Raw genomic sequence first — 24,320 nt, forward strand, 5'->3', positions numbered from 1 at the left:
TTCACTATATTTGGTGGGTTGCCCTGAAGCTGCTCCAAGCTTGACCAAGTCTTTGAAGCAGTCAGGCTCTGGAGCAGAACTGGATCAGCCCTTAGTTCCTAGGCTCCTCTTCCTCATACTTACTTCGAATGTAATTTGCCGCCCAGAACCTCAGCCACTGCAAATCAATGTAGTTCCATTGACATTCCTAGGCATTTCCCAATTCATACCCAGTTATATATCTGTCTCTCACACTTTGTTGATAAGAATTGCCTGGTTCTCACTGTCTTATTACAAACTTCAAATCACAGTCCCAGTAGTGTGACATCTGTTAGTTCCATAGTTCCTAGGTATTATGATTTTTTTTCTTTAAAAAAGAATAAATATGTTATAGTTAAATATAAAAGAAGTGTCTGTGCAGTCAGACCCTAACCACAAGGTCAAATTCACTGAGACTGAATTAATTTCCCCCCAACTGAAAATCAGAGCCATGATTTCTAAGAAGGACATTTGTTTTCCAGAAAGAACATATCCAAGAACATTGTTCAGTTCTTCAATTGAGAAAGTAGCTGATAAGTCCTTTGTTCATGATGGAGCTGGTGTCTCACTTTTAGTTATACAGGGACCCTTATGGCAAGTTTTGGGAAAGTTAAAGAACTATAATAACCAAGGGCCAGTTTTTGGGAAGTGATCCATACAGGAGCTGGGGACACAACTTTTTTTTTTTTTTTTGCTCACTGTCTGAACCAAAAAGAGCTCTTTTTTTTTGGATCCACCTGGAATGTTTCATTTGGTTGACCTATTTTTTTGACCCAACAAAACTCTTTATTTGATTTTTCAAATTTATTTTAGCTTTTTTAACTGGTAAAAGTTGATTATAACATTGAAAATAGTTTCAAGTAAGAAATCAAAATCTTATATTTAAAAGACATCTGAGTAAAATATTGTGACTTTTCCAAATGTCCTTTTTTCCAGTCAAAAATATTTACTGAATTTGTGAATAATTTCAGTTTTCTCTTATTTGCATTTTGTGACAAAAAATGGCTTTCCAAAGAAATTATCCCAGCTATACTCAGTACCAAAAAATGCCATTGTTCTCCCTAAGGGGGAAGAAAGAAAGTTTGCTTGCTCTTCTAGGCAATGTCTAGTCCAGGGCTTGGTCATGAGAGTACTGTACAATGCCTGAGAAGCAGAAGATGCAAGTTCAAACATCCACTGGATGTGGGAGGCCTAGAGCCCAGTCTTCTCCCTTGCAAGTGCCTCAACCACCAGGCTATTGGGTTAAGAGGTGGATGGGCCCACTGTCATTTTACTTCTAGCAGATATGCACACAGGACAATTTTATTTCACCACAGGGGAAATTGAATCCTAAACTGGGATCTAAGTGCCTACCCCTACCCACTGCAAGGCATCTAGCACTATGAGAGCTGGCAAGGATTCTGCTTATCATCTGATGCACACAAGGAGCAGAAGGCAGCGAGAGTTAAGTTCTGTAGTTCAGGGCTGCATGGGGACTTGGTCAAAGGTTACAGCTAATGACTCTGCAGTTCTCATCACCCACCCGTCACTGTCAAGGAGATGCAATAAAGGACCCTGCAGGGTGCGCTTGCTGCAGTTAAATGGGTCGTACGTTGGATTTACTGGCACACGTTAGTTGTTTGTAAGAACGGCTCTCATGCTATGCTCAGGATAAAATAATCTGTGCTGTAGCATCAAGAAAAACTATATGTCATCCACTCCTGTTCTTTTTCAAGTCCAACCTATGACAGGCACAACTACTCCCTGTTTATTTGTGCAACAAATTTTGCTCGTGTCTCATTTTTATTGCTACATGTGTCCTGGTGAGAGCATAGTTTTATGATGCCATGTGTCCTAGCTCTGCTGATTTCATAGATTTCATAGATTTCATAGACATCAGGGCTGGAAGGGACCTCGGAAGATCATCAAGTCCAGCTCCCCGCCCAAAGGGCAGGAAGTCAGCTGGGGTCATAGGATCCCAGCAAGATAAGCATCCAGTTTCATCTTGAAGGTGTTCAATGAAGGCGCTTGAACCACCTCCGGTGGCAGGCTGTTCCAGACCTTGGGGGCTCGGACAGTAAAGAAGTTCTTCCTTATGTCCAGCCTGAAACGATCTTGAAGTAGTTTGTGACCATTCGACCTCGTCATCCCTTGGGGCGCTCTGGTGATGAAGTCTGCAAGGTCAGAAGCACTCTTGGCAAAAGGTGAGGGTCCTCATTCTCAGCTACAATTCCACTTGTGGGTTCTGATTTACCAGCTCCCTGGTTCAGCGTCAGGCAACCTAACATCCTTGAACAGGAAAGAAAAGGGTGACCTAGACAATCTCATGGACTCACACTTAACAGAGATTGAAGGCACAGCCCACTCCTTTTCTATCAGAAATCAGTTTCATACCCATTAAGCAGTGAACCCAGTGCCTTTCCAAATGGGGTGTCCTGAAAATAAAGCATGGTCTTTGTATAAGTATGGAAGGGAGAGAGAAGCCAAAAGGAATCAAGAGCTGCGGACAGAGAATGCCAAAGTCCAGCAACTTCTTGTCAAATATAGTCCTCTCTAATGGATACTATAATGCTGCAGCCCTGGGTGGGTTGGCAGACGCAGGAATTCAAGTTGGAACTGCTGGATATTCATGCATGAGCCCTTGTACTCAAGCTAAAATGCCTAGCTCTGTTAGCTATAGCTACAATAGGCTCAGCCATCTTGATCTGTGGCCGGCCATCGTGAAAGGGAACAGAGCGCTAGACAGTGGGAGTGTCTACATGTGCATTTAGTCATGACTAGATTTATTGCGCAGTAAGCCAATGCACAGTAAGTGAATTTGGGTAGGTGTCTACTCATGCAGGGACCTGACACTAAATCTAGGTCCCTCCAGCCCTGCCATGCACCAGAGGGAGCTCCAGCCTCCAGCCCCCGCTGCCAGCACTTGGCAGCTATGTTTGAAGCCAGACCCAGCTGCCAACACTTGGAAGCCATCTTTAAAACAGTGCCCCTCAATGTGATCTCTGGGCAGCCAGTTTCAGTGCGCAGAGGAGCAGTGTGCCACACAAAGAAGCAGCACATGGCAGCTCTGTTCGTGCCCCCTCTGTGTTCCTGAGCTATGGCTGCCTCAGCTCCTAGGTCTGGCAGTAAGGTACAGGGTCCTCTGATCCTGCTGGCTACCTCGGTCACCCTGCTAACCCACCATAGTCACCGTCACTTAGCCCATGGTCATCTTGTTCTGCCTGGATTCCCCACATGCAGTGACTGCTTGGCCGGCTGCCACATGCCCTTTCAGGGCCCCCACTGCCATGCAGCTGCTGCCGGCAGTTACACTGATAAGGAGCTTCACTAGGCTACCACCAGTGCCACCATTGCCCTCCTGGCCCTTCAGCCCCACTACTTCTGGTCCCACCATGCCAGTTAGGACTGGTGGCAGTGCCTGTTGCAACACAACTGGAATGCCAAACAGTGGATTGACACATTTAGGATGACCCGGGCCACCTTTCCTGACCTGCTCCACTGGCTCTGGCCCCAGGACATTGGCATGTGCTCAGCCCTCCCCTCTGACACCTGCCTGGCTCTGGTGCTAGTTAAGCTGTTCATGTATGTGAGGCACTTGTTTGGGGTTGGCAGGGCCACTGCTGGGGAAGCTGTCCTGGAGGTGTGTGGTGCCCTCCAGGACATGCTGGTAGACATCATCCTCTGCATCTGCAACCCCCAGGCAGTGGTCGCAGGGTTCCATGCACTGGGGCTCCCCCAGTGTATCAGGGCCCTGGAAAGGATGCACATGCCGGTGACCTGCCCATCCCATGGAGACAGCCCCTATTATAGTCACAGGTGGCTCCACTTGGTGGTTCTGCAGTCAGTCATTGATCACCAGGGGTCCACCCACGTCAGTGCTGACTGGGCAGGCAGAGTGCATGACACACATGTATTCAGGAACTCTGGACTGGGTATGCTTGTGGAGAGCGGGTGCTTTGCACTGGGAGTGGAGGACCTGCAGCTAGGTGTCATCGTCATCCTAACCCTGCTCATCAGGGACCTGGTATACCCACTCCTGCTGTGGCTGATAAGGCCCTACACCGGGCAACTGGACCCCCCTCCCCAGGCCCACTTTAATTGGTGCCTTGTCTGGACCTATGCTGTCATCAAGTGTGCCCCCCCTCAAAGGTGCTCCCTCACTGCCCACCTTGAAGTGGTTAAGAACAACCACCCCCAGGGCCATTGCTGAAGCTTGTGTGCTGCACAATATTTGCCCAGCTCTATCCATCCTTCAGTTTGGAAGGGAAAGTGAAATACCACTCAGGCAAATCTGCCCCTCTCTTGTCTACAGCAGCTTGTCATGTCTCATATTGGCCCCATTTTCTTCCTCTCTGCCCCATGTGCAGCATGATGGGCTATTTTGGCCCTTCCAGGCTAAAAAGGGAAGTATCACCTTAGCTGTATGTTCAGTCGTTCCAAAAATATTTGTTGGAACTTCTAGTGAATGTGAAGCTGTCCTGCCCATGCAGCTAGAATGTATGAACACAGACATTTGCTATAAATGGGGAATCATCTTCTCTCTAGCTGAGTGTTACATAGCAATCCCAAATATGGCCCTGGTATATGCAGTCACACATCACCACTGTCGTCTAAAAAGACACTCTCTAGAAACCAAGATGGTCATTTGAAATGGACACATCACCAAAAACAAGTGTCAGATAGCCAAGACTAGATGTGCGTCCCCACTGAAAGTGCACCATCACCAGAGGACTTGGGAAGACACCACAAAACAAAAGGATCATAAGCATACCATGAAACAAACAGCCTGCTTAAAGGTTTGAAGCATCTGGTTTATAATAAGCCCAACTGAGAATGTAACAGGGAACAGCAACAGACCTATACAGATATGTTGGTTTGTTATGAGTCTCTCTCATTTGTTTGATTTTAACTACTGGATGGATGAGAAGGCTGGTGAAGTTTGGTAACACTGTGACTCCTAACTACAAAGTGTGACTCTCACAGAGAGAGTGGGGCTTTGTTTCCCTAGGTATAAAATAACCTGGCTTTGTAGAAGAAAAGTTTGCTTGTATTAATCCCTGGGCTATTGCTACATTTCTCTACTACTGCCTGCCAGTCAATTTTCTTCTTAGATCTTCCTGGCAACTGACTAAAAACTAAAAGGCCCGGTTCTCTTTAATGCCAAGGCCTGCTTTCATCACTCCAGTAGTTTAAAGGGGCCTTTCAGTAGCTGGAAATTGCATGTACACCTAATTTAAGGGCTGTGTATACTGCTGGAGTGTAAATGAGAATCAGGCTGTCATTCTTGACAGCCTTGTCCAAATTCCCACCATTATGTAAGTTCAGGGTTGTTTATTTAACAATGAAAATGAAGTCTTCATCTTCTGTTACCTGCAAGTCTCCAAGGACTCTGCAGCTCCCCGGGAGCAGGCAGCTATTTTGTTTCCAGTTGAAAGCGAACGGTTTTAGAGGAGTCGCTATGCTTTTGTTCTCTTCATACATGGTAAAAATCAGTTCAAAAAGTTTATGTAGGGAAGCTAACAGGTAACAGAAGGAGGGAAACTACAAATACTTATGCTCTAACCCCTCTACTCACTTTGCTGTTCCTTCCATTTCCCCACTTACTTGTCAGCTTCTAGGCACAGACACTGTCTCATCCATTTGTACAGCACCTATCACAACAGGATCCCATCCCATAGCAGGGGTTCTTGGCGCTCCCACAATACCAGATTTCATCATTATTTATCCATCTCTCGCAGTTCACGCAGACCATTCTTTCTCTGTCCCCACATTCTGACGCTCATTGTCTTCTGGAGCAGTGAGTGGCCTACAGCCAGCCAGTGGCTTTGAAAACTCAGGGGACAGCATGTCTGTGCCAATGCAGAAGTAGTGTCTGCCAGGAGAGGGAACAGCTTTTTATTTTTTGCATGTCACAGCAGTAAGGCAATGCTAGGAATGATGAGAGCAGCTTTCCAAAAAACATCTGAAACAGGCCAGGAGTCTTCAAAAATGTATGAAACTGCCTGCAAAGGTAACTTAAAAATGGAATATGAATAGTTGCACCCTGGAAGCTACCTGCAATGCCCAACCACTTTCATTGGTCCTACCAAGCCTATGAGTAATGCTGCATAGCCTTGTGTGACACCTCATGGCTCCTTGTTACAGAACTGTCCCTTTTGCAAACACACGTTAGTGAAAAGGAGGCAAGGCAACTTCATTTTTGCTTTCATTACATGTTCAGTAGGGCAGTGAGAAACGGCACCATTTTGTTTCGACATTTCAATGGGAGAGTGTTTCATTTTGATTTTTTTTATTTCAAAACCGTGGTTCCGTTTCATTTCATCGAAACTATTTCGCTGTTTCAACGCTGTTTCAGCGTTTCGCCCATAGGCTATAATGGGGAAGCATGAAACTGCCTGAAACAGACTGCCAATGTGGGCTCATCAGATTGGCCTGAAATACTTACCCTGGGCTAGAAACAGTGCTGGTGAACTCTGAGCAACCCCAAGGGTGAAGCAGGGGAGCCCTGCCCTGTGGAAAAGGAGAAGCCAATCGAAAGAAGGGGTTTTCAATCCCCTCATTCACATGGAGGGGGGATGGCCGGGGTTGGGGGCTCGCCACCCTGACCCCTGGCTGGCCAGTTTGCAAGCCAGGGAGGGACTGCCGGAGGGGATAAAAGCAGCAGCCGAACTGGCGTGTGGGGGCTGCTGACAGTGACTCTAGGGAATGACACAGGAGGCCTAAAAAGAGCTGGGGTGAGCTGACCCAGCAGAGGGAGCAGAGAGACCCCTCTGAAGAGCCTCGAAGGCCCTGGGAGAAGAAGGCAGCAGCAGTCGGCTGTGCCTCCAGCCCTGCAGCAGAGGGAGCAGCGGCCAGGGCTTGGGGCAGAGAGCTGGTGCCCCAAGGCCCCATCGCAGTGTGCTGGACATGTCAGGCATCCCGGAGGCTAGGGGTGGCAGTCGGCCCCCCACTCCACTGCAGAGAAGACGCAGCGGCCAGGAGCGCGTCGCGCAGCCAGCATCCTTACCCAGAGCAGGGAGCTGGGCCGGTGAGTTGAGGAAACCCCTTACCTGTCCTGGGGAAGTGGAACAGCAGCAGGCAAGGCACGGGGATCCTGAGGAGTGGCAGAGCGTCACGACGAGAGCCCCCGGGAGCTCGGGGCACAGGCTGGCGCTCGGAGTGGGATTGGTGAGCCGCAAGGCATGTGGGTCACCCGGCCAGTCATCTGGAGCAGGGGTTTAGAGTAGCAACCCCTAGGAGCTGCCTGTGCTGCTGGCCCTCTGCCACTGACTGCCCACAGAGGGGACTCAGTCCTGTCCCTTATTCTGCAGCTGATTGTCATCAGATGGAGTCCTTGAGCTTTGTGCTTAGGTCATGCCAGTTGCTGCAGGAGCCTACTCTGTTGCCTTTTGCTTGCTTTTTTGGTTGCCACAGAGGGTCACCCTTCAGGCTCTTTGGGGGGTTGGGGTTTGATACAATTTGATTGCTGCAGACCAGAAAAGCTTACACTATGGCAGTCTGTTGCTTATTGGGAAGCCTGTTGGAGCTGCTGGAAATGAGCACCCTGCTTCCTTCCTGTAGCATCTCAGCAATGGCCGAAAGCTGCCAGTTACCCTACCTGTGGTTCTTGAGTCAAGGGTTGACTAATGCATTCTGGTTTGTTTTGCCATTTAAGTTCGCTTGTAAATAACCTTCCTGTTATTCTTGTTTTGTAAATAAAGTGTAAATAGTTAAATCACTTAAGTGCTAGACCTTCTTGGGAAGCTCCCTGTGGGGATCAGGGGCCAGCTGGAAAGTAAATTGGTGCTGGCCGGAAGCCCTGCCACACACTCACCACACCATCCCTGATATTTGGGCAGAGGTGGCAACTATTGGGCCGCCACCCGGGTTACACTGCCTATAACTTTGTCATTTCTTGGCAGATTTGGCAGGGATGGTAACCCCTTCTGAGGGCATGAAGTCTGCCAAGTTTCAAGGAGATAGGTGCAGAGGTTTCTGAGAAACTTAACCACAAGCTGCTGACAAGCAAAACTCATGTCACATGTGTGTTAAGGTGCAGTGGGGTGAAAACAGCAGGCTTAGTAGCCCCTGCTAAGGACACAAAGCCTGCCAGGTTTCAAGGAGATAGGTGCAGGGATTTCTGGAAAACTGCACCCCAAGCTGCTGACAAGCAAAACTCATGACGTGTGACTGTGCATGTGTTAAGGCGCAGCTGTTTTTTCTGTCCCTCCCCCAGAGCACTGGGATTGGAAGGGACCTCAGGGAAGGATCACAGTCAGTGGCCAGCTTTACACACAATATCAGAGCAGTCCTCCCCCCTCTTGCCCCTCCCTCTCCTTACTTTCTGTTTCCCTGCAGGCAATCCCAGCTTCGAAATTTGAAATGTTTAGAAACTTTAGAAACATTTCAAGTGCCCTCATTTAGTTGCAAGGCTGTTTCGAAGCCTTTTGTTTCATTTCAATTTTGCTGTTTCAAGCTCGAAACAAGTTGAAACTGCATCAAAACGAAACATCCGGCGAAAGTTTGCACAGCCCTAATGTTCAGGTTTGACTCCAGGCAGCACATAGCGGTGGTAGCCTTGTCATGGATGCAAGAATCTTGATTTTCATTTAGGAAAACAAAAAGCTCCTGTGCTGGAGACCAAAACAATAGCACAAACTGCTCTATTCACTTCAGTGAACTTGCAGTGCATGCTGCCAGTTGTTAATGTCACACTGCCAGGCAAAACATGGGAAAAAGAGGCTCCACTTACAAAGGATAAGACAGTTTACTCAGAACAGCATCTCAGTTTGATATCCTGAGTGGACAGGACTCGTACTGTTGCAGAGCTGGGAGGAGTACCACCGCCTTCCCTCTTTGCCTCATGGTTCTGCCCCAGGTTTGTGGATATTTGCTACGGTCTGACACACTGGTTTAAAAGCGTTTTTCTATTTGTTTTCAAAGAATAGGAGAGCACACTGGGCAGGGCTCTCAAGGCAAGGGATCATTGAGCAATACCGATTATACGCTCAGCTTATGTCTCCTTCTGGAAGCGCAACAATCTCACGCGGAACCACTGGCACATTAGGAATGGCAGCTTCAGCCAGGCCCATTTAGCTGAATCACAATGACAGCATGTGGCTACAGTGCAGAATAGTTGGTAACATGCTAGTAGTGTGCAAATCAGCATGCCTAGGAGCATTGTAAACCCAGCAGAACATACCTCTGGGTCAAATCCAGCTAAAGTTGAGGAAAGATGCAGCTTCTTTCTTAGCCAATGGAACTTTTACTATTGGATAAGCATGCCCTACAATCTACCACAGCACTTTTACTACATGAAAAAGGAGTCCAGGGGTGCTCACCCAATTTGCAGCCTGACTGACTTCACTTCTCATAACTTCTACAACTCCCATATGTTCCCTCAACTCCTGGGTAGGAAGGAGAGAGAAAACATCCCCAAAAAGGGCGATGAACAAGAGAGTAGCTTTATCCTATTCCAATTGCTTGTCCTGGTGTCTTCCTCCTCCCTTTAACAAGATCTCTGTGCGTACATGTATAGGCACATTATTTCTAATTTGTCAGCTTTTAAATCAAATCACATATCTCTGGATGTAGGTCAGCCTCTGTAATTGATAAGCTATAAACTTTATTGGATTAGCATGGCTAAGTAATACAAGTAACAGGCTGAACAAGGTTCTACTCAGGCATCACATTACTGTAGCTATCAATCAATCATCAACCTCACATGACCAAAGTCAAAACAAAATTATGGATTAATCATCAAGGATTGAAGTAAGAATTGGCAAAAGACTTTGCTAAAATGCCTAGTAGGATTAACTATCTGAAATGAAAAGCCTGGCAATACCATTTTGAAGTGCAGAGTTCATTTGATTAATTAAGTAATTACAACACAGTGCATTTCCTGCAGATTAATGACCAGATGGGAAAGCTGATACTCTGATTTTTTCCCCTACCTTGGGCCATTAACCCCAGCTGGTCTTCAAGCCATCTTTTACTGGAACAATGATTCCTATTAAATCTCTTTTCCTAAAAAACAAATATTAAAAGTCCTATTTTCTTCCCGGCATGGAAGTTTGCAATAAGGTAAAAAGGCTTTAAAAATATGGTGTTGTTATGATGCCTAGCATTTCTATTTATTAAAAGCCATCAAGGGCATTTTCACTCATTTTCCCTTCTGGTCAATTAAGATAGCAAATGCCAATCTTTCTTCCATCAGTCAGTTTCCCTTCCAAACTATAACAATAAAGTAGAGCTGTTGGAGTATGTCTAGGTGATTCAGTTACATTGTAACTGGAGGTACCTAGGGCGAGAACAGCTTCCACTTTTCTTACTTACGTAGAGTTTGGGATCCTATGGGCCAGATTTTTCCAATGTGATCAGAAAAAGATCTTGGCCAGATTTTTCCCAATAGCCCAGCATGGTGTGTACCAAACAGATTAGAAATTCTGGTCTTTATTTAGGCTACCAAGCTCTGTTGAGAAGCTGGCCGCACTGCTCAGAGTCTAAGCCTGTTGATTAGGGCTGTGAGAAGCTTCAGGTGGTGATTCGATTTGGAGGAGGTCCAGCCCAAATTGGTGGCTGAATCTCTGAATCTAAACCAGATCAAGAGACCAATTTAAAGGTCTGAATCGATTCAAAGCTCTCTGAATCTTCGGCAAAGATTCGGAGAGCTCTGATATTCGTGCAGTCTCCGGTGGCAGCAGCAGGGAGCTGCAGCGGACTCCAAGCTGGTAAGTAGTAGTGGAAGGGGGAGGGGACCATAGGTGGACCCCTGTCTGCACGAGATTTAAGGCCTGTTCCAAACAAGGGGATAGGTGCAGAGGTTTCTAGGAAACTGCACCTCAAGCTGTTGACAAGCAGGAGCCGGGGAGCAGGAGCAGTGTCCTGTGATCTGGAAGGCAAATCAGGGGCTTGCACCCCCTGTAGGAGTGTGGCAGAGCCCCCATGGCCCTCCTGGGGGTGTGGGCAAGCCCCCGATCTGCCTGCCCGATGACAGGAGGCTGGTGGTGCTGGGCCGGGGGGCTGGGAAACTGCACCTCAAGTTGTTGACAAGCAAAACTTCTCTTACTTGCCTGCAGACTCCTGTCATCCAGCCCAGCAGATCTAGGGGCCTGCACCCCTGGGAGGGTTCCAAGGCTGTGCCAGACTCCTCCCAAGGTGTTTGGGCCCCCAATCTGCCTGCCAAATGACAGGAGGCTGCTGCCACCTGGGACTGGCATTGGGCGCACCCAGCACCAGGAAAATTGCTGCTGCCACTGGCCCCAGGTGTCAGAACCAGCCTCCTATCATCTGGCAGGCAGACCCGGGGCTCACCCACATCCCTGGGGGGCTGTGGGGCTCCCTGGGGCCAGCAGCTGCACCCAGCATTGGTCCCAGGCAGCAGGAGCAGCCTCCTGTCATCTGGAAGGCAGATTGAGGGCCCGCACCCCTGGGAGGAGTCTGGCAGAACCCTGCAGCTCTCTTGGAGGTGCAGGTGGGAGGATGCTGTTGCTGCCTGGGACCGGTGCTGGGCACAGCCCACACCCAGTGCAACTCCATGGAGCTGAGTCTGGTGGTGGGAGGTGGAGCACAGCCTGGCCCTGTGCTCCGCTTCCCCCCATCGGGCTCAGTTCCATAGTGCTGCGAGCCACTGGGAACTGAGCCTGATGTGGGGAAGCGCCTCCCACCACCAGGCTCAGTTCCCAGTGACTCACAGCCCCATGGAAATCAGGATGGTAGTGGGAGGCAGAGCTCAGCCCTGGCTGTGCCCGCCTCCTGCTACCAGGCTGCAGGCTGAGCTCCACGGGGCTGGTGGAGTCGATCAGCGCGCAACCCTGGCGCTCCCCTGTCTCCCACCACCTGGCCTGCTGCTTCGAAATTCAAACTGTAATGCAGACACCCATCAGTAGGAAGCATTGAGGAGACTGTTTCTCTCCTCAGCTCTGTCACTGGCTTGCTGTATGAACTCTGGGCCAAGTTATTTTGTCTCTGTACTTTAGGCTAAGTATAAGCATTCAAGAAATCTGCAGAAGTGCTCTAACCTTCAAGCATTACTCTTAAGTGCCCCTAGTTTGCTTATGAGGAAGCAGAACACGTTAGCCCTTGTGTATACAACCTGAGCCCAGCAGATAGTGGGGTTCTTGCACACCTCCCAGTGTAGGGCGCTCCCTCCTGCCCCTCCTTGCCCATTAGCTCGAAAACAAAAGGCAAGAGCAAGGGTGTCCGCTTTCAGGTTTCCAGGTGTTGAATTTTTGCTTCCTTCTTGTAAAATAATGAAGTTTTCATTGCAAAGATGGCTAAGTGTGATATCTTCCATGTTTCAGGGATACAGATTGTAGCCATATTGGTCCACCGGCAAAAGGAATTAGAACTCATGATAGAGGTGATATCTTTTATTAGATCAACTGGATATTTGCAAAAAAAAATTCTTTTTAGGTAATGTGCATTAAATCTAGTATTTCCAGGCGCCTATACAGGAGTGTAGAGGCTGCTCCAATGTGCTGTAATTACAACGCGTTGGAGCAGACTCAATTCAAGTCTGCTCAAGTGTGGCAATTACCTCACTCCAGCAGCCTCCCGCATCTCACGTATCAGCATCCCCACACTTAAAAACAGCAGTGAGAGGACTTGAACAAAAGCTTGTCAAATGAGCTTTAGTTCAAGTGGTCCTGCAACCATTTTGAAGCATGGGGACACTGATACATGAGATGCGGCAGCGATTTAATTAGAGCGCTGTCCTCCCCACCCCCAGAGCATGTGTAAAAGTGCCTTCCATTGTGAAATACTAGAAAAAATGCACATTCACCTATTTTACTGCACATTAGCTAAAGAGCACTTTTTTGCAACACTTTAATGAGCATTAAAATAGGCTAATGTCTATTTTAAAACACATGTGTAGATGTGCCTACAATGCCTAATATTGCCTGGTAATATTAGGGTCCAGCTAGTTAGGCAATTAAAAAAACTGATGGAATATTGACACAGCACCAAATACCTGGTGATCCTAAGTCATCCTTTCCAGGGCATGAGCCAGCAAATGGGACACCCTGACTTCTTCCATTCACTAGGACTTCAGGAGGGTGGTGCTGTTTGTCTACTAGCTTCCTAAATTCTGTACAGATTTGAGAGAACCTACTGGGTTCCAAAGGGAAAATAAAAACACTGCTTCTTTTGCAGGCAGGCTTCTTTTGCAGATTAGGAAGAAGAAGAAAGTTTCCTCTCCTCCCATGAAGGAATGTGAGGTGTTTCCTAAGGGGAACGTTATAGACACTGGGTCCCAGTGGGGGTTTTTTTGTTCTTGATCACTCAGTGGCTCTAAAAAAGGAACACTACCTTAAGGCTAGCGAGTGCATTGGGTTATTCATATAGCCAGGAAAAGTGACAACCGAAAAACAGTAACTAATAAACAATCTAGGAGCTTGACAAAAAAAGTTGCCAGAGCTGGCTGCCTATGGGACTTCCAGCAGCATACCTGTTAACAGACTGTCTGAAACAGCTTTCTATCAAGTGCATATGGGTCCAAACTATTACTTGATTGACCAGAATTATTCGAAATTGACTTTAAGACATGAGAACAGAGAAGCACTCCCTGCATCTTTATGGGCTATTGAATGCATCCAAGGTTTCCGGGACTTTGGGTCTGTGAGCTGGGCTCATGGGTTTCTGGTCTTGCATCCTGTATTGAGCTTAGGCAGTGTAAGTACTTTTCATAATCTACAGTTTACACACACATTCAGTTTTCCCAGACAAGTTGGAAAGTAGGGTTACTACATATTATAGACTTCATAGATTTCATAGACATTAGGGCTGGAAGGGACCTTGGAAGATCATCGAGTCCAGCCCCCTGCCCCAGGGGCAGGAAGTCAGCTGGGGTCAAAGGATCCTAACAAGATAAATGTCCAAATATTTCTTAAAGGAGTCCAGAGTAGGTGCTTGCACCACCTCTGGAGGCAGTCTGTTCCAGTCCTTGGGGGTTTGGACAGTAAAGACATTTTTCCTTATGCCCAGCTTGAAATGGTCTTGGAGGAGTTTGTGACCATTGGACCTTGTCATCCTTTGGGGCGCTCTGGTGAACAGCCATTCCCCCAGATCCTGATGTACACCCTTTATATACTTTGTAGGCAGCCACCAGGTCCCCCCTGAGCCTGCGCTTTTCCAGGCTGAAGAGTCCCATGGCACTCAGCCTCATTTCATAAGGCCTGTTCTCCTGCCCTCTGATCATACACGTGGATCTCCTCTGGACTCTCTCAAGCTTCTCCATGTCCTTTTTAAAGTGAGGAGCCCAAAATTGGATGCAGTACTCCAGCTGTGGCCTCACCAAGGCCAAGTACAGTGGGAGGATGACATCCTGGGATTTGCTTGAGAAGCATCTATGGATCCAAGCCAGAGTTTTGCTCGGTTTACCAGCTGTGACATTGCGTTGGTGGCTCATATTCATCTTGTGGTCAATCATGACCCCAAGTCCCTTTCGGCCGCAGTCCTAGCAAGCATAGCAATGCCGAGCCTATAAGCATGTTGTGGGGGTTTTTTTCCCCACAAGGTGGAGTACCTTGCATTTTTCAGTGTTGGACGCCATCAGGTTTTCATCCACCCATTTTCTGAGCCTGTCTAGGTTGGCCTGGATCACCTGCCTATCCTCGGGTGTGAACGTTTTACCCCAAAGTTTGGTGTTGTCAGTGAACTTGGCCAGTCCACTTCTGACACCAATGTCTACATCATTAATAAAGATGTTGAAGAGTATAGGCCCAAGGACAGAGCCTTGGGGGACCCCACTGGTCACGGTGCACCACAGTGATTGACTTCTATCAACTATCACTCTCTGGGTCTGACCTCGAAGCCAATTCCCCAGCCAGTGGACTGATGTAGCAGAGGCCGCAACTGGCCAATTTTTCCATGAGGAGATCATGGGACACCAGATCAAAGGCTTTTCTAAAGTCAAGATATATGGTGTCATTCTCCTCTCCCTTGTCCAGGTGATATGTCACCTGGTCATAGAAGGAGATGAGATTCGTCAGGGAAGACCTACCCACAACAAACCCATGCTGGCTATCCCTTAGGATGTTGCCATCAGCCAGTTTGTCAAGAATGGTCTCTCTGATAATTTTTTCCAAGATCTTCCCTGGGATAGAGGTCAGGCTGATAGGCCTGTATTTCTCCGGATCTACTTTCCTCCCTTTCTTGAAGATCGGCACCTCATTGGCCTTCTTCCAATCTTCAGGCACTTCACCTGAGGACCAGGAGTTCTTGAAGATCCATGCCAGTGGCTGAGCTATGATGCCTGCCAACTCTGTGAGTACCCTGGGGTGTAAACTGTCTGGGTCAGCTGACTTGAAGGTGTCCAGCCTCTCAAGGTGTTCCTTCACATGGTCCACATTGATCTAGGGGAGCAATTCTCCCTCAGCCTGGCCATCCAGTGCTGTATTGAGCAGGGCTGTCCCATGGGGCTGGTGAAAAACTGATGCAAAATACCCATTAAGGAGGTTGGCTTGAATTAGCATGCTTCAGTGTGCTAATATACATTTTGGGAATGTTCAAATATATGTTTTTACTTCTGTTAGGGAACTTGCAAATTGCCAGAAATCAGTACAGATACATCAATTCTTAAGACAGTGAGCAGAGGCAAAATAGCAGCTGACCCACATTCAGCACTTGCTCAACTGAACCCATGACAATATGCAATAAGAGAAATTCAGTGGTAAGTAGTTTTCTTTGTGTGGATGGATCCGTGTTAACCAGAGGAAGGAAGTGGGTAGTCCTGGGGACAGAGGGTTTGCTGAGTCTTGTCAGTGACAGCCCAGGGGTGAGGCACTCAAGCAGACCACACAAGCTCTAGCTGAGGCTAGAGTGCTGCCTTGGGAGGGGGTGAGCAGGGTGCTGCAGACAGCACTCCCTGGGATGCCGGTGGAATGCAACCTACCATGACTTGCAGTGGGATGTGGTACAGATGTTTGTTATGGTGTTCTAACCTGCAGCGCTCAAGTCTGATACCACATCCATCCAGGGTTATCTTAGATTGGGATCCGTCATTTTTACAGTGCTCTGCGTGCCCTGATTGTCTGCTTGGTTATGGCTACAGAGTGCTTTCTGTATGCTTACCATGCAATTAATGTAACTGCTCTACATATGAGGAAATTGAGGCCCGGTAGAAAAGAGGGAGCGGGCCTGATCTCTACTGTAAAGCTCTGTGACCACTGTCTCAATTTTAAACAGGTGAGTGTAAAATATAGCCGATATCTGTGTCCAAAGGGGTTGGATGTAGAATCAGTGATAGAGAAGAAAAGCTCTATTCCATTAGCGGTCTCCCAAGTGATGTAGATCCCACTTATAGGAAGCACTGACATTAATGGTTGTCAGCCATCCTTAAAGCCATTTAGACAGCAGTGTGCGCGCACGCATGTGTATTTATGAAGTATGCTATAGAATTGGAATTAGACTGTCATATCCAGTCTTTCTATTTGATGTTGATCTGCCAGCAGTGTGGTATGTACCATTTCCTTCTCTTTAATCCAGTCCTTACCAGTTTCTAATTTAGCTCCCACTGACCCAAGAGCCTGTGAAGAAAACAGCAAAAACAACAGATTTTTATGTTTTGCTTCTAAAGGGTCATAAAGTTAGTTTTGGGGTGAATAAAATGTGTTGAGCCAAATAAAATTATTTATTTGAAGCATTTTTCCAGAGACTATTTAACCTTATTTTTTAAATAAAGAACAAAGAAAGTTTCAAAAGGATCATTTTGAATTTAATCAATTTTTGATTTTGAAAAAAATTAAAAGCCAAATGCATTTTATTTCCTTTTCATAACACATTTTATTCAGTCTATCAAAGATGAACAAGTTCAGTGGAATTAAGCATGAACATTTCATTAATTCAGGTATTGCCAAACCTACATTTTTCACTAAAGATTTTCAGGTACAGCATTTTGCTACTGACCTGGCTTTGAATTTACTTTAAACTATGTAAAAGTGCTTCCTCTTTGAGCAACTGGAAATTGACCTTACAATCCTGAAATGATGTTTTAATCAGGAGGAAAAAGATCCCACAGTAATTCTGGGGAAATTCAGGGAAGAGGACTACTGGAAGTGTCACCAGGCATGTGTAGACAAAACAGGGGCCCTAAATTGAAGCGGTGGGTTTTAAAAAACATTGCTTCAATTTAGGACCCTTTAACCCCCTGTGTCATACACACACTGACTTACCTGACTCTCTGGCGGTGGGGAGGAGAGGGTGAACTGCCGGCAGGCAGAGCAGTCCCTGGGATGTTGTGGGGGCTGGTGATTCCATCCACAGCAGTGGCGTGTGGCCCCACCCCAGTGGCACACATCTGCAGGCACCCAGCTTGTGCAGTCCTGGGGGGCACTGCAGCCGCAGAGGGAAGCACTGGGCCTCTGAGAAAGCTCAGGCAGGCAGGATCCAGGGGTAGAAAAAAAAAAAGATCAGGCTTGCCGCTTTATTTGGGTGGAGCCTGCCTTCCCGGGCTGCTGCAGGGCTTCCTGTAGAGCCCCTGAGCTGTGCAGAGACTGGTGTTTCACTCCACGGCTGCACCCCAAGTCATTTAAGGCGCATTACGCTGCTGAATTTCCTACAGTGGCTGGAATTAATGCGCAATATGCCGCCGTCACATGCAAACACAATTAATGTGGTGCAAAAGCATTTAGCCTGCTGTAAAATGTTGTGCACACATGCCCATCATTTTGTCTACACACGTCTTAGGTCAGAAGCAGAGTTTCTCTAAATAGAATGTTTTTTTAAAATATGGTAAAGACAACAGCCGGTTAGTTTTGCTCAGTGGTCTGCAGAGAAAATGAAGTTAGCATCTATGATAGCCAAATTTCAAAACAATAGACTTTTCTTCTCTTTTTATTTGAGCAAGGTGTGAAGTGACATATACTTAGCCCTTGCATAGAAGGACTGCAGGATGGTAGATACATTCAGTATTGTAACTTTCTCCAGTACATACATGACTGAAATTTACAGCTGGAAAACACACAATACGGCACCCTTGAAAGAATAAAGAGGACACAAGCACCGCTACTTCTTTATCTCTTTCAAAGTATTGTTATTTTTCCCTTTCCAATTTAAGTTTATTAATGGAAACTAAGCCATTTTCACATAAAATGCTTTGGCAGATGCTTTACAGAATAAACAATGCATCTTTTCATGGAAATATTCTAAAAAAAACCTACTACCCCACAATTCAGATCAACTTAGTTTTATTATGAAAAGGAAAATATGCTGATTGTACTGGTTAGGCTGCATAGCTGTAATTTCTGAATGAGTCTTACAGAATTGGTACCAAATTCAAGAGGTGACTAAAATTTGACTAAAACTTTTCCAGAGAAAAAATGCAGATTTGATGACACCAGCACATTTCATAAATGTATTTTGTGTTGGTCAGATGGCAGGGGGAAAAAGATACTCCCTAAAAATGACAACGTGTTATTCTGATGCTATTTTTATGCAAACGTAATGGGATAAAAATATTTTGACATTTCCTTTGGTTTTGTTTTAAAATATGTTTAAATAGACATGAACAAAAATTCTTGGAATCAACATAAAACATTTTGTTTGGCCCTAAATCATTGTTGATTCTTTGAAACCTTCTGAAAATTCTGGTCATGCGTCGACTATAGAAAAGAATATTTTGATTTCCCCCCCCCCCCCCCCCCCCCCCCGGAACTGGCAGCACTCCAAGAAATGCGGTATTCGCATGGCTCAGCTGACATTCAGTGAAAGTTGTGCAACTCATGCCCCTAAGCTGCTCTGAAAATCTCATCTTCATTTTCCCATAAAGAATCAGTGTAAGCAGAGGAAAAGTTGGTCACGTCTTTTAATTCAGCGTCCTTTGCAGGTGGAGCAACCATTTTGGCCCGGTACTGCAGCCAATTCAGACTGCAAACGCAAAGGACAAGTCTGTACTAAGGTGACAATATGCTCTAGCCAGAGTGTTCCTACTCACATCCTACACATCCTTTCCCTCTCTAAACCTGGAAATGCACCAGTGGGGTTACCTGGGGAAGGAAAGGCAGAGAAGGGTGTTGTTCCATGGTCACTCAATATGTCTGTCTCCAACACACGTGAAAGAAGCCACAGAAAGACATTCCCAAATGTCTTCTTTCCAGATTTGGAGCACCTAAGGGGATATGCTTGGGACTATTCTGGCCAGAACATGCTGCTCCTATGGTGTCAGTCATACCCTGAAGTTACTGACTCAGGCTGGAATCAAAGCAGCTAGTATTAACCTCACAGAGTACTCTGTCTTCAACACGCCTGTGGTTGCTTCTCTGCATACAGTAAAGTAGGTAATTATGGGCCAGATATTCTATGGTATTTAGGTCCCTAAAACTACAGACAAGCACTTAATAGATTAGGCAACTAATTGACTATCAATCCCAAAGGAGGTTAGACACCAAGTCTACTTATGCCCTGTAAAAAAAACCCAGTGGCTGCATCCAGATGTGCTGACATGTACAGTTTGTGATACTGCAAGACTTTGCAGCACCACAAACTGCACAGCTGGAACATGAAAATGTGCCCTGAGCTACAAATTTGTAGTGAGGGGGCAACCTTTTGTACCAGGAAATCCCAGTAGCAAAAAAATATTCAGTGAAAATGGTGTGATGCATGCCACACGAGCATGCACCAGTAGATGCGGAGGCTCAGTCCTCCAAGGAGATGCTCTAGCTGCTGGCCAAAGCATCTTCCCTCCTCTAGGTCTGGCCTGGCTCCTCTAGCATGCCAGGAGTGGGGAATGGGCAGTTTGCCTGAAGCAGGGCAGTTTGCCCCACAGCAAAGCACATGTGCAGGGGCGTGCACAGTGGTAAAGAGTAGTGGCACAAATTTGTGCTACTACTTTTTTTGCTGCTGCAAGCACATGCCCCTGCATGTGGAGTGCACCCAGTAAGTGCTCATCTGAGTCCTTTGGTGCCTAAGGGTGCCTATACACATGCTCCAATGAATTCTTAATAAAGCACTCTAACATTGCTACAGTGTCACGTGTATAATAAGCCCCTGCATGTTTAAAAATGGCGGCTGGGGTATTTTAACTAAAGCTCGCTGAATGAGCTGGAGTACTTTAACTAAAGCAGCCATTTTTAAATCTATGGGGGCTTAATACACATGACACTATGATGTTTTAATTACGATGGCTCTCCAGGAACCTCTCTAATTAAAATGCCCCCACTGCACTCCTAAGCACACATATAGGTTCCCTAAACTCCTCAATAAGTCCATCCTAGGTGCTATGCTACAATTGGTTCAGAGTCCTCAGAGGCTTTTAGGATAAAGGCCCTTTTGAGAATGGTTCAATTCTACCTAAAAATAGAATAAATAATTCTAGACAGAATATCCACTTTAAGGGATCGAACTGCAATCGAATTGCTCTAAAAACAAAATCAATTACTGACAAGGTTTTAGCCACATCTGGCTATTAAACCTGCCGATATTTGTTGGTTTTTAACACACAAGTCCCAGGCCTTTCATTTTAAAATCAATAAATTAGCCTCATTTCACTCTAATTTCCTGGCTGCATACAAACAATGCAATTATACTAAGCGAACAGGATATAGCAGCTGTGATTTCACCAAACTCCTCATAAAAATGATAATGATGCACAGCTAAAGATTTATTGATTTCCCAAATGTCTGATTTTAAAAAGAGACAGCTAATAATTGCCGATGCAAGAAGTGCTCAGGACTTTGAGATGATTCAGTACCTAGAGCATGTAGCTGCTTTGTGGAAATGAGAGTCTAAATGGCCACCAGAGGATTATGTCTTAAAATGTTTAGCCTCTTCCGTAATTACACAGTTGCATAACAACCTGCAATTCCTGTCCCTGTGAAAGCCAGTTTATTTTGGTTAGGACATCTCTAAAGTGATGTTGCCCTTGTTAACCACATCATTTAGCAGCAATTGAAGGGTATGTCTACACAACACAATGCAGCGGTTGTAGAGATTCTCACACCAGCTCTGATACCTAAGCAGCATAAAAGCCTCATTAGCACAGCACACCTCTTGGGCTAATGTATTTTATTCTCAAGCAGCATCTATTCTGCTTCCCTGTCAAGCCCATCAAGAAACAAGCCTTACCCATTCATTCTGCCCACTACCTAGCTTACAGGGGGCAGTGGGCATGTGAGATTGCTCAGCACAAGGGCAGCATAGATAAGATCTCTGATAAGGTCTTAGTGGGTGCATCTACAGGAGACACTAACTGTGCAATAGCCTAAAAACACTGCGCAGTAGGATGCCAGGCAAAACCCATGCTAAAACGCTACTGCACAGTAGTATTAGGTTACTGCACAGTTAACATCTGAGCAACCTCGTGCACCAGTGCCACTGTGCAGTAGCGCCGGTTACTGCGCACTGATTTAGTACTTGGTTGTCCAAGTACTAAACTTACTGTGCTATAGAGCATTAATGATGCAGGGCAGACGAATCCAGTGAATTCTAGATCTACCCAGACTCTCCCACCATCATGTGTCCCAGTTCCAACCCAGTAGATGCAGCATTTTTCAAAGAGGCCCAAGGGAACAAGGAAGCCACTTCCCATTGCATCTGGGTTCCTCCCTTACTTTATCTGCCTTGAAAAGTCCAGCTTCTCTTGTATTCTTCAGCAACATGAACAGACCTATGCTATGAAACTCCTTCAGCTCAGCTCCATGCTGTCTGACTGTTGCTGAACACAAAGCTGGTGAGCAACTATTCTTCAAACCTATTGAATAGGCTGGGACTTTAGCCATATTCCTGTGCAAGATACAGTGTATATCCCTAGAAGGCACCATGCCTTAGAACAGTGGTGCTCAAAATCTTACCATGGGCCTGATCCAGCCAATGGAGCTGGCCTGCGTGGAATCTGGCTTACAGGGCTCCTCATGAGTCTGGGAATTTGGTAGTAGGGGAGTAGTAGTAGCATTAATTACTGATTTCCTGCTGCCAAATTTCCAGACCCATGGGAGGCCTGTGGCCTTACCCCAGTACATGGGATTGCTCCACGGCCAGATCTGGGCACATGGGGCCCAGCCAATTTCTGCCAATTCAGCACATGGGGATGGGGCAGCATACAACTGCATCTGGGCACATGGGGTCAGGCCAGGGTGCAGACACATTCAGGGCATAGAATCGGGCCAGCATGCATCAGGATTAGGCCTGTGCCTAATCTAGGTGAGTGGGGTCAGGCCAGTATGCAGGATCACAACTATGGACTAATCCCATGCACAGACCCACAGACCAATCCCCACACCACTTATCTGGCCAGCGGGGTCAGAAGATTCATAGATTCATAGATGTTTGGGTCAGAAGGGACCCAGCAGATCATTGAGTCCAACCTCCTGCCCAGGGCAGGAAAAAGCACTGAGGTCAGACGACCCCAGGCAGGTGCATGTCCAGCCTCCTCTTGAAGACCCCCAAGGTAGGGGAGAGCACCACCTCCCTTGGAAGCCCATTCCAGATTCTGGCAACCCTTACCATAAAGAAGTTCTTCCTGATGTCTGACCTAAATCTGCTCTCTGTCAGTTTGTAGCCATTGTTCCTAGTTACTCCAAGGTGTGCCCTGGTAAACAGAGCATCTCCTATTCCTTGCTGTCCCCCCTGATGAATGTGTAGGTGGCTACAAGATCACCTCTCAGCCTTCTCTTCTGGAGGCTGAAGAGATCCAGGGCCCTCAATCACTCCTTGTAGGGCTTTGCCTGCAGGACCCTAACCATACAAGTGGCCCTCCTCTGGACCCTCTCAAGGTTGTCCACATCCCTGTTGAAGTGTGGCACCCAAAACTGGATGCAGTACTCCAGCTGCAGCCTGACCAAGGCTGCATAAAGGGGAAGTATCACCTCCTTGGACCTGTTTGTCATGCACCTTCTAATGCATGATAAAGTGCAGTTAGCTTTACTGATCACTTTGTCACATTGAAGACTCAAGTTCATCTTGGAGTCAACAGTGACTCCAAGATCCCTTTCTGCTGCAGTGCTGCTGAGAAAGTTCTCCCCCAGCCTGTAAGTGTGCTGGCGATTCCTTCTTCCTAGGTGCAGCACCTTGCATTTGTCCTTCTTGAACTGCATCCTATTCTGTTCCACCCGTTTTTCCAACCTGTCCAGGTCCACCTGGATTCGTTCCTTACCTTCTGGTGTGTTAACTTTACCCTATAATTTGGTATCCTCTGTGAATTTGGACAGAGTGCTTTCCATGCGCTCATCCAACTCACTGATGAAGACATTGAACAGCACTGGTTCAAAGACTGAGCCTTGTGGGACTCCACTGCCCACATCTTTCTAGGTTGATACTGACTAATCCACCACCACTGTCTGGGTGCGACCCCTAAGCCAATTTGCCACCCACCTGACCGTGTATTTATCTATGTCACAGTTGCTCAGTTATCTATGAGAATATAATGAGATACTGTATCAAAGGCCTCCTTAAAATCCAAGTTGATGACATCCCCCTTGATTCCTGTAACTAAACATTTTGTGACCTGGTCATAAAAAGAAACATGGTTAGTCAGGCAGAATCTGCCTGCTATGAATCTGTGCTAGTTGCCGTTTAGCATTGTTTTCCCCTCTGGACTCCCACAAATGTGATCCTTAATAATTTTTTCAAAGGTTTTCCTGAGGATAGAGATAAGACTAACCAGTCTATAGTTACCTGGATCCTCCTTCCTCCCTTTCTTGAAAATGGGGACCACACTGGCCCTTTTCCAGTCCTCTGAGACCTGACCTGAGCACCAAGAGTGCTCAAACAGCCATGCCAGTGGCTCTGCTATGACACCAGCCAATTCCTTCAGCACCCTTGGATGAAGATCATCCAGCCCCTCCAAGTGTCTCTTCATTAAGTCAGTGCTAACAGTTAATCCTTCGAACAGTTAATCCAGCTAAATCCTTGGATGATGGTGTTGCCATGGACATAGTCTTTCTAGACTTTAAGAAGGCCTTTGACAGTGTCTCTCACCCCATCCTCATCAATAAATTAAGTGACTGCGGCATTGATGCCTGCACAGTTGGATGGGTAAAAAATTGGCTGATGGGGCGCACCCAGAAAGTAGTGGTGGACAGGTTGTACTCAACCTGGCGAGATGTGAGCAGTGGGGTACCCCAGGGCTCGGTCCTCGGGCCCGCGCTGTTTAACATCTTCATCAGCGACTTGGATGAGGGGGTGGAAAGTATGCTGTCCAGGTTTGCTGATGACACCAAGATGTGGGGCGAGGTGGACACACTTGAAAGGAGAGAGAGGCTGCAACTAGATTTAGACAGACTACAAAAGTGGGCAGACGAGAATAGGATGGGGTTCAACGTAGACAAATGCAGGGTGCTGCACCTTGGGAGAAGGAATCCACAGCACACATACAGGCTGGGGAGTTCCCTTCTTGAAAGCACAGAGGC

At 46.7% G+C, this 24,320-nt stretch overlaps 1 protein-coding gene across 1 annotated transcript in view; it reads left to right on the top strand.

Moving 5' to 3' along the window:
- LOC112550131 overlaps nucleotides 1-24,320 on the top strand; it is a 72,356-nt gene that overhangs the window by 31,181 nt on the left and 16,855 nt on the right. The gene's annotated exons all lie outside the window — the stretch shown is intronic.

This window comes from Alligator sinensis, unplaced genomic scaffold (assembly GCF_000455745.1).
Source record: "Alligator sinensis unplaced genomic scaffold, ASM45574v1 scaffold560_1, whole genome shotgun sequence".
NCBI lineage: Eukaryota > Metazoa > Chordata > Crocodylia > Alligatoridae > Alligator > Alligator sinensis.